The sequence below is a fragment of the Lagenorhynchus albirostris genome, chromosome 2 (assembly GCF_949774975.1).
Source record: "Lagenorhynchus albirostris chromosome 2, mLagAlb1.1, whole genome shotgun sequence".
Taxonomy (NCBI): domain Eukaryota; kingdom Metazoa; phylum Chordata; class Mammalia; order Artiodactyla; family Delphinidae; genus Lagenorhynchus; species Lagenorhynchus albirostris.
In genome coordinates, this window is record NC_083096.1 from 15,558,902 (window position 1) to 15,570,302 (window position 11,401).

The 11,401-nt window shown below is 38.6% G+C and overlaps 1 non-coding gene across 1 annotated transcript; it reads left to right on the forward strand.

Moving 5' to 3' along the window:
- The first annotated feature begins 1,460 nt into the window (after window positions 1-1,460).
- TRNAR-CCU (transfer RNA arginine (anticodon CCU)) lies at window positions 1,461-1,533 on the forward strand. Its single transcript has one exon. It is a non-coding gene; the product is annotated as a tRNA-Arg (tRNA).
- Window positions 1,534-11,401: the final 9,868 nt, after the last annotated feature.

The window sequence follows — 11,401 nt, forward strand, 5'->3', positions numbered from 1 at the left end:
TAGTTGTAAATTATGTCACTAGATTAAAAATAGAATGTAAATATGCAGAAGGAAACTTGTATTTAACAAGAGCAAAGAAAAATTAAATAATACAATGAAAGATTGGAAAACACATAAAAATAAGAAGAATAACAGAAAGGTAACAGAACTGAAAGGTATTTCTTATCAAAAAATATAAATGGTATAAGCATTCCTATTAAAAAATAAAGACTCTCGGGACTTCCCTGGTGGTCCAGTGGTAAAGAATCCGCCTTACATTGCAGGGGATGTAGGTTCGATCCCTGGTCAGGAAACTAAGATCACACATGTCACGGGGCAGCTAAGCCTGCAAGCCACAACTACTGAGACCCCATGCCACAACTAGAGAGCCCACATGCCACAAACTACAGAGCCCACATGCTCTGGAGCCCATGTGCCACAACTAGAGAAGAGAAAGCAGCACGTCACAACTAGAGAGAAGTCCACTCACCACAATGAAGAGTCTACGCCACAGCAAAAGATCCTGCTTGCCTTAACGAAGATCCTGTGTGCCGCAACTAAGACCGGATGCAACCAAAAAATAAATAAATTAAATAAATAAATAATAAATGAATCTTAAAAAAAAGATTAAAACTCTCAAATTGTATCAAAAGATAAAATCCAAACATACGATATATATAATAAGCACACATTTAAAGCACATTGACAAAGAAAGGCTGAAAATGAAAGAATGTGTAAAGGCTTATCATACAAATAAAAAGATGGTTCACTGAAAAAGACACAAATTGGTTTTCAAATATATGAAATGAGCCTACCCTCATAAAAAGTGTAATTCAAAATAAAACTACTCTAGAGGGGGCTGTTCACCCATAAAATTAGCAAAGATCAAAAGTCAGATAGCACATTAGTTGTTGGAAGTGAGACTTAACAGGCAGTTTCATGTATTGCTGGAAGGACTGTAAATTAGCCCAACACTTATAGAGTGTAACTTGATGTACAAATACATTGACTCTATGACGCAGCAATTCCAGTTTGATGAATTTATCCTATAGCAATCCTCACACGTATGTACAAGGATGCAGTATCAATGCAGTATTACCTGTAAGAGCAAATATTTTAAAGTAATTCGATAGGTACATTAATCAAACTTATGAAACCATTAAAAATGAAAATGTAGCTTTCAATGTATTTGTACAAAATGAGTTACAAGATTATGGGGGAAAGAAAGTGTCCCTATCAAGGGTCATCAGTAGCCCACATGTTGCTTTTGCACAAGTTAGAAAAAGATGTTCCCTTCTCCTGGATGAAGTCTTCGCCTGGGTCCATAGTTTGTAAGTGGAGCAGGAGAGGACTTCAGCTCCACACGCCCCTCAACCACACACTCTTATGGAGGAGAGCCTTAACGTGGGTGCCCTGGCTCCAGAGCAAAAACTTGCATTCCTTTTAATATGGCATTTAAGAAAAAAGAATGCTGTGGGACTTCCCTGGTGGTCCAGTGGTTAAGACTCTGTTCTCCTAATGCAGGGGGCATGGGTTCAATCCCTGGTCAGGGAACTAAGATCCCACAAGCCACATGGTGCGGCCAAAAAAAGAAAAAAGAACATTGCACCTGCATTTCTATTATTTTGGTACATAGACATACTATCAACCAATTATCTGAGCAGAAATAATGAATTGAAGATATCTTAATGTAACCCATAAGGAAAATAATAATTGGTGGATCATTAAGATTTAATCATCTAGTGGAAAGAGTAGCATTTTATTTACCAGACGATCTTAATTTGTTTTCTGAACTGAATTAATTAATTAGTTAATTTAGTTCTTAACACCACTTGTTACTTTTGAATAGTATCATTAAAGTTTAAATTAATAAAGTTTGTAAACAATGAATTGGAAGATGGACCACGGTGTCTCAGATTTGTATCAAACAAATGTTACAATCTATATTTCTATGATGCCTCTCTCTATAAATAGGTAGATAGATAGATATTTCATATCAATAAATATAAATGGTATAAGCTTTACTTATATGTGTGTGTATATATGTATAAATATATATATATAGAGAGAGAGAGAGAGAGGGAGAGAGAGAGTCAATTATCTACAAGTTTGGCCCATATCATACTCAGATATGGTTTGTTTTAAAGCTGTTAAACAAATATACAACAACATTTCAGTAACTTAACACATAATAACCCAATGCAGATGTTCCTGGTTGGTTGGTGGCTTTCCTCTTGAATGATCTGGTTACACAGGCTCTTTCCATCTTGTGCTCTGCCGTGACCTTGGAGTTTGGAGTCCTCAGCATACAACTGACAGAAAAGAAAAGAAAGAGTGGAGAATCCTGCCTCTTAAAAGCCTCAGACAGGAAGTGACAACTATCACTTCTACTCTCATCACATTGGTGAGATCTAGTCTTATGGCTGCACTCAAATACAAAGGCTGCTGGAGATGTCTGAAGCTCCACAGCTATCAACCAAGAACAATGCTATACCAGGAAAGGGGGAGCATGAATTTTGGGTGAATAGCTAAATATCTCTGCCATAGAGTTGAATCTGACTGAATAATAACTTGGAATTTAGATGTTTGGCATTTTGTGAACTCAGGATTGGCCTATACAAGGGATGGAAGATTTAAGCAGAATACAGTACCTGATGATTCTTGAAAGACTCGCCTACATGTATAGTCCCCTTCTCTGTGATTCTTCAACACACTTCTACCTGAAGTTTATTCCCAAACTTGGACAATCTCAGTCAAGAATATACTGAGCTCTTCTGAAAATTCAACCTGCCTTTATCAGTCTTTATATTCATGGACTTTCATGGTGGCTGACACTGTAGACTGCTTCCTCTTTCAAAGCCCTCTCTTCTTTGTCCATTCTTACTTCTTTGCTCACCTCTTCTGGACATTTCATCTCAGATCTCTTCCCAGGTTTCTTCTCCTAATGCCCCTTAAATGTTAGTGTTCCTGGTAGGTTAATCCTGACTCAACACTCTTCCTCTTCCAAACCTTCCTTGAGTGATCTTATCCTTTCTAAGATTAGAACCATCACCTGTATGCAGTTAGTGCTCGGATTTGTATTTCTAGATGTTATCTCTAACCTGAGCTTCAGACCATGCTTCCATGCTGAACATTTTTCCTGGACATCACAAGAAAACTTTCATTAAGTCTAAACATACCTCTTCCTAAACTTTCTCTTCCTCTAGTATTTTTTGTCTTAACAATGAGACTCTATTTATCCAGTTATATAAGCTACAAAATTCATGCTTGACCCTACTTACTTTAACCCCATTAAATTAATCATAAGCATGGCTGTCTTATCTTACCTCTTGAATATACTTCAAATCCATTCCTTTTTATTCATTTCTTATTATTATTGCCTTAATTTGGAACTTCAAAGTTCTCTGGATTACTGAAATCATCTCATTTTGGGTCCCCTACTGCAGTCCTCCTCTCTTTAGATTGCACACATTTGCTAATACCGATTCCACCCCCGACCTAGTGGCTCAGAACATCCTGAATTGGGTTGGGATTTCAATTTGAGTTTTTACAGAAGATCTTAGGTAATTTTGATCACCAGCCAAGTTTGGAAATCACTGTCCTAGAATGAGTCCTGTGAGCAAGCCATAAGTAGCAGGTTATATAGCAACCTAGCCCTGTGTATATTTTCAGTCCTTTATAGATTATCTCTTGGTTTTCCAAGCCCTGAAAACAACAAAGGAGTGACACTGAGGCTCTGATGTGATATATCTAGTTCCTTCAACTGCTTCAAGTTCAATTCAATTCAATTGGCTTCACTACAGAGTGACTGAATTGGAGGAACGCTTGGGCCATGCTGTGAATTTTATACACCCCTATGTTCAGTGCATTAGTCAAGTCACGGAAGTTTTTCATCAGGCCATGTCAGGCAAATATTAAGGAATGAATCAACACACTGGCAAACTGGGATCCAACGGGGGGCTACTGTATAACCTTGATGCTGAGCTATGAATGCCATCACTCAGTAGAAAGAGAATACAGTAGGGAATGGATGAGTATGTATCAGTGTTTCTTAGATTGGCTACTTTATGATAAAGGGAATTTGTTGGGAGGATATTGGGGAGCTCATCAAGTTGGCTGGAGGTAGAAGGAAGGGCTGGTCAATGAGCAGAAACCAAGGAAGGTTGGAGGTCTAAGAAGCAGAAAACAGAGCAGTCATGTCAGTAGCAGAAACAGGCTGGTCCAAACACTTGCCACCATGACAGCTAGATGGAAGACCCCCAAGAGCTCATGCTGGCCCTGTCTACCTTGTTTAACATCTAAAGTTCTACTTGGTCAAACCAAGGTCGTTGCCAGCCCCCTTGATGGCGCTAGTGCCAGGGACAGGGTGGATTCAGGGGGAGGCAGGAATAGGACTAGCCCAATAAAGAGGAGCTCATTTTCCAAGAGGAAGACAGGGTCTTGTTACAAAGAGAGAATAAATGCTAAGCAGCCAATGAATGACAAATAGCCATTGCCGTGCACCTAAGGAAATAAACGGGAGAAAGAAAAAAGGTGGGGAAACAAGACTGAGGAAGTAGGGAAAATATTAGGTTCAAACATCACACAAACAGCCACATGGGAATTTTATTTTGTTTCCCTTTGTTTTTATTACTTTTTAAATTAATCAAAAGAAAATCCCTTATGGACTTGATAACAATACATCTGGTCCTAATAATCCAAGAAATCTCTATTTATAGACATTGAATGTGTTGCTGAAATTAAACATAATGCGTGAACAAAAATTGCAAGATAGGTTTAGGGTTTGACTTTTCAATAAAGTATACCACAAAGGGAATAAAGAAATTCTTCTCTCAAATTAATGGTGAATTATTTTGTCATGAGAATAGGAGCTTATATGCATTTCACTGAAAGCACATAAATTGTTCTAGACAAGAAAAACAAAAGTAGCCCAAGGCAGTATTTTCATTATAGAAGAAGGCACATGTCCATGAATATCTAGTTTAATATTAACAAAAGTCATTCAATTAGCTATGCGTGTGCCATTGTTATGAATATGTATTCGCGTCTCAGCTAAGTAACACTGATATCTTTTATTCACCAGTTCAGAGATTCAGATGTTATAAATGTTACCCTTCTTGCCCTGGTGTGACATAAGGGATTTCAGTCCAAAAAATACCTGACACTTCCCATCACTGGATATGCAAATTTCTTTAGAACTTTCAACTTTCTGTTATGGAAATTGCCTTTGTTGTTTGCTGATTTTATTTCTTCTCTAAAATCATTAAAAGAAAAACAATCCTGATGAGTTAACATTGGTTCTTTAATAATAGCAATTTTTAAAGATCTAAAAAATGGTTTCCTTTTTCTTGTCTCTTGCAATATAGCTCTAGGTGGCCCAAAGAAAGAGAAAAGCATGTAAAATGCAGGTGAATGAGACTGTTTAGAGCAGGGATAGCAAATTCCCTTGTCTATGACAGACTTTGCTAATCATTTCGGGTGCTCTTTCCTGCTAAGCCCAGATGTGGTTTCTGTATCCAAAACTCAATTCTTAAGTATGTACTTTTGATCTATGGGGCTCAGCATGTAAGATGAAACATACTTGCTATACATAATTTAGATCAATGCAGTTCATTCAGGAAAAAAAACAAGTCTTTTCATGCTACTCTATTTAGAAGATGTATACAGCAACAATGACTCAACAGTCTCAATTTCCATCATCTGGAAAATCTTATACTGTCCAGCCATTAGTGACTTAGAATCTCTTATTTTCCCTTCTCTCAATTTTGACTTTTCCCACCACCACTGAGAATGGATTGTCTAAACCCTTACATCCTTTCTCTTCTGGGCTTTTATCATCTTTTTATCTTTTCCCCTGACCAGGCATTTCTTACTTCAGTAACCTCTGTACTAGAAATGAAACATGAACACACACGTTAATTTTATATGCTCCCGAAAAATTCTGGTTCAGAGAATGAAGTGTTTTCTTAAATATTTATATGTATTACCTGTAGATTTCCATTGTTTAAGCTTTACCTACTCTCTACCCTCTTAAATAAATGCTATTCATTATTGACAATTAAATTATTAAGTTCTCGAAATATGCAAAGTTTCATTTCAAAAACACACCAGAAATAATCTAGCAAAGGTATTTTCATGTTTCATATACCATCCTCCTTGGTTTTTCAATAAGAAATCCTACCAAACAAAATCTGTCTTTAGGAGGGCGGAAATCTCTTCTAGTTAGGCTCAAACACTGCCTTCCTTCTTTACCTAGGCAATTCCTACATCTTTATTCTTGTTTCAGATAGAGTTCAAGTTCAAGTTCAACTTCCTCAAACAAGCTTTCCATCCTTGACTTCCTAGTTTAGTTTCAAGTCCCTTACTAGTTACTAGTGACTAGTGCATAAGATGATGTTCTTTTCTTTTATTTACCTGTTCTATGCATTCATTGCTGCAATTTTTTCTATTACTGTTTCTACTACTAGACTGTAACCTTTGTGAGATTAGGAGCTATATCTGCTTTTGCTTTACATTATCTCCCCAGGGCCTAATATAGCACCTAGACCTATACTTGTGACTCAATAAATAATGGTTGAATGAATTAGTAAGTATTTCACTTCAAGGTATGGGTGACTTATGATAGTTTAATATGTCCTATCTACTGAGTGCATTTGCAGGCCAGAGGAGAAAGTATCTTAACCCAAAGGGATCTCCAATGGAAACTTTCAACCACATGTGACAGGACAAAGAGAAGACTTGTCCTGGGAAGGAGGTAAAGCTCCTTCCTTCCGCTCTTCAGTGGATGCCACGTAAAGGGCCTTCTAGTTCTCTGGATAGGATATCTAGGATAACTGCCTACATTCCCAGAGTGCTTCAGATTCCAGATTCCAGCTGCATTTCTGTGAATGTGAGCTTTCATCTTCCTCCATATGGCCCCTCTAGGGCCTCAGCAGGTTGATGGGTCCACAGCCAGCAGCTAGGTTAGAGTTAGGAGATCACTTAAGCAATGGGATAGCAATGTGCTCCTGGCCTAGAGCTCAGAGTGACCAGGTTAACATGGGATCCTTAGTACTGTCAGGCTTTTTTCCCCTTTTTTGCACCTTAGGTCAACATCATAAAAGTGACTAAAATTGCTTTCCTCAGTTGGTATGGAATTAAGGAGAAACTTTGGTCCTTATAACCATTAAAGCCTTAATTAACTCAAAAATGGGAATTCATTACCTCCCATGTAGCCTGTGCTCTAGCTTTCAAATTACATCACTGCCACAGGCCTGGACCTGCAGTCCCCCTTCTAACCAAAAGGTGCTTTGCCCTCCAGAGTGGTCAGCAGACAATCTTGTCTCTTCAGGAAGGTAGTAGTCAACTCTTCACTGAACGATGCTTCCCTTTGATTGTCTAGGTGGATGGAAGTAATACAGTATTTGATATTCAGGAAAATGCTGGAAAATCCCGCTGCACTGTGAAAGGCAAATTATAAATTTCTTGGAAAAAGGACTGTCTTACCTATACCTTATGGCCGGCCCAATGCCTAACGATTATTCGTACTAAGTAAAAAATTGTTATTGGTTAACTGGTTGTTTTTTGGATGGATTAAATTGACATCATCGGTCAGGGTGCCCACACTGTGATAAACAAGACTTGAGAATAGTGGTTCCCCGAGTTGCTGGTGCTAGAGAGAGTGCTTAATGAGACCAGGTTACCAAGCTGCACCCCCCAAAATATTACGGCTCATGGTATATGGGGTGGAGCCTTGAAAGCCAGATTTCATAAAGCTTCTCTACATGACTCACCACACTGGATCAAATCTAAAATACCATCAGCTGTAGAAGGGAGCATTATTTGCCTATCTTTAAAAAAGAAAAAGAAGTTGTCAGTTAACCTGTGCCTTGGTACTTGTGATGTCATTGATCAGAAGCTGCAGCAGGATTTTAGAGTTGTGAGAAAGTAAAAACATGAAACACTGATTTAGAGCATTTGGAGTGACTCTGGGGACGTACTGATGTTGGGGTTAACCATGAAGCAACAGCACGAAGGCCAGAGGAGAAGAGGGTAAGAGTGTACTATCAATCTGAGAAAAACTTGCAGATGGTTTCTATCTGTCAATGAATAAGTTTGCAAACTGCTAGGGTGAATCTATTTCTTTTGTACCTCAAATCTTAGAATGCCAGGTCAAGTGACACTCTTGGTTTGGCTTACAGATTCATTTTGCAAAAAGCATAATGAGGGCTTCCCTGGTGGCGCAGTGGCTGAGAGTCCGCCTGCCGATGCAGGGGACACGGGTTCGTGCCCCGGTCCGGGAGGATCCCACATGCCGCGGAGCGGCTGGGCCCGTGAGCCATGGCCGCTGAGCCTGCGCGTCCGGAGCCTGTGCTCCGCAACGGGAGAGGTCACAACAGTGAGAGGCCTGCGTACTGCCAAAAAAACCCAAAAAAACAAAACAAAAAAAGCATAATGAAAATGAAATGCTTAACCATGTGTAGCTGTTCATTTTGATGTTTTTTGAAGGGAAAAATGCACAAAAATGTGGCAGTGTTTTAATTAGAGCCTATATGAACAGGAAATGATATTTATATAAATGGTCAAGTGGGTCTGTGGTAACGATTTGGTTCTAACGACCTGTGCTCAGTTGGGTAGTGATTCTTTATCAGCTCTGTCCAATAGAAATATAATGCGAGCCACAAAGGAGACTTTGAATTTCCTAGTAGCCATATTTCAAAAAGTTAAAAGAAACAGGTGAAATTAATGTCAATAATATATTTACTGCAGCGTATCCCAAATATTGTCATGTCAACATCTACTTAATAAAATAATAATGAATGAGTTATTCAACATTCTGTTTTTCATACTGTCTTCAGACGCTGGTGTGTATTTTCCACGTCAATCAGTTTTGACTGACCACATTTCTAATGCTCAGTAGCCACGTGCGGCTGCCATGTTGGATAGTGTAGCTTTATAATCTCTCTGGAAGTTTATGTATCTCTAAATTAGAAGAGCAACTGTCCCTCTCAAATTCCTCCATGGCAGTGTAGGGGGAAACTTCCTGGAATGGGTGTTGAATTCCCTTAGAGGAAAGATTTCTCTCCCATTTCCTATTGTCATAGTTAATTATCAACATAAATACAAAATAAGCATGATTATGTGTTGATGGAAATGAAGCTTGTATGTATAGCTTTACGTAATTCAGAGACAAATTATTTTACTTTGACATAGTTTTATGTATCTACATATTTTACAGGTAGATACAGCAGACACATTTGTGTGCCTCAAATTCAAATGTCAGTCTCAAATTCAGACTCAGATTTTGCTCATCTAAGACTGAATTGGTAGCTGAAATACAGGGGATACAAAGAAATGTAAGAAACACGGTCGCTTTCCTCCAGGAATTTACACTGTACTTAGGGAGAAATGGATGAGGCCCAATGAGCTCTAAGATGGTGCCCAAATTACTTTGGCATACTGGAATTCTGTGATGTTAAATATAACGTGAAATAAGCAGGATATTAGCTGGGTTTTATATGTCCTTTTGGCCGGTAGGAATTTTCATTATAGTGAGTTCGTGTAATGAGATGACTTGTAATCTTACCGAGTACCAATTCCGATGCCACAGGTTTTTGATTTTTCAAAGAATTTCAAAGCAACTCACAGCACCACTAAAAAGACCCCTGCTGGTTATCATCTTAGTTTTTATGTTGGTTCTTAACAAAGCAGATATGTTTGCCCTTGGAAAGACACAAATGCAAAAATACAGAGTATGATGATTAAACAAGAACAAAATCAAAGTAACTACTATGAACCACAGAAATGACTAAGGACAAGCTATATTCCGCATAAACATGTCCTAAATTTAATTTTTCCTCTAGAAGAATTTCCAAGTCAAAGTAACAGACTGCATGCCCATGGAACCACATTATCAGACCCTGCCAATGGGCAGCCACAGGGCCTTTGCATAGCTCTCTCTTCCTTTGACAACCTTGCCTGGTTACTGCTAGATTTGTAAGTTTGTGGTTGGTTGCGGGTTCTGCAAAAATTCCCTGAATAAGGAGAGGAAAAGAAAATTCCCTGTTCATTTACTTGTTTCAATTTAATACCAGGTTAAGAAATTCTGATTCAGAGTGAAACCCTGTTTCCTGAGCTGATCATTCAAACACACTGCAGTCGGAGAAGCCAAATGGAGAAACGCAGTGATAAAATATCCAAGATTAAAAGCCCATTTTCTTTTAGTTCTTTTGAATCCACTTTCACTCATTAGTCTTTTATTGTATATCCTTCTCCAAAACTGCCTGACGTCTTATGGTTCTGAGGAGACAACAGAAAAGGTTCTTGGCATCTGAAGCCAAATTATTGAGGAGATTTACATCTTACCATAATGTTGGCTTAGAGGTGTGCATGTCTCTCATCAAGCTCATATAACCTTCCCTCTGACTTAAACTACAGGTAATCAATTCCATGGCAATAGAAAGAGTCTTACCTATTTCTTGGAAGGGAAGAGAACAAACAAATGTTTGGACAAGCGCAGCTGTATTAATATACATGAGAAAGCAACAGCTAGTGTTATTCTACAGAAATGAATGAATGAATAAATAACTAGACTCTAAGCACTTTATTCTTCTCACATAATTTCTTCTCAGTGACATTATTGAACAGGCTGTTGAAAACAAACATCGTTAAATGAGAAAAGAAGAGCAGCCGCCTCTCTGATTCCCCGCTGCAACATTTTCCAATGACGAATGCTCCCTAAATGGATTGAGCTTTTTGAAAAAGAAGTCTGAGAGAAATTTGATGTGGCCCCCTGACCCCTGGTAAGCACATGTATCTTCACCTGTCACACAACACACTGGCACTTGCTTACTTTCCAGCAGACTATTGATTTTGCTTATTGGCTGCAGGTGAGTCCGTAAAGAACAAATTACAAAGTCAGAGGTCCACAGTTAGCAATTGCTTGCATGATAACAGGGGCCTCACTCCACCCACACCGTTCACTATTAACACCCTCACCACCCCAGCCAAAGGAGAAGGCTGGATAAGAAACCTAGGATGTATTTTCAACAGCTGTAAAGTCAGTGTTATATACAAAGGTTTCTGTAAAGGATGAAAATGCAGGAAATTGGCTACAACTGTGGTGGGTAGGGCATATATATGTGTGTGTGTGTGTGTGTGTGTGTGTAGATAGTGGATGGGAAGCAGAACCTTAAAGTAAAGAAGGTACACCATTCTGGACATAGAAAAGGAAGCATAGAATGGGCATTTGGTGCACCTGTGAAATTGTCCTTTCTTGAAGCTTAAAAAAAACCATGTAGATTGATATAAGTATATTTCTACTGTAGAGAGCTTATGGTCTGGCAGTTTCTCCAGATAACTTCCAGGCCAAAGAGTCTGTGATTTTCTTATAGAGATGTAAGAGCGTCAGAACATGTTTCTTCTGTAATTAAACAAAACCTAT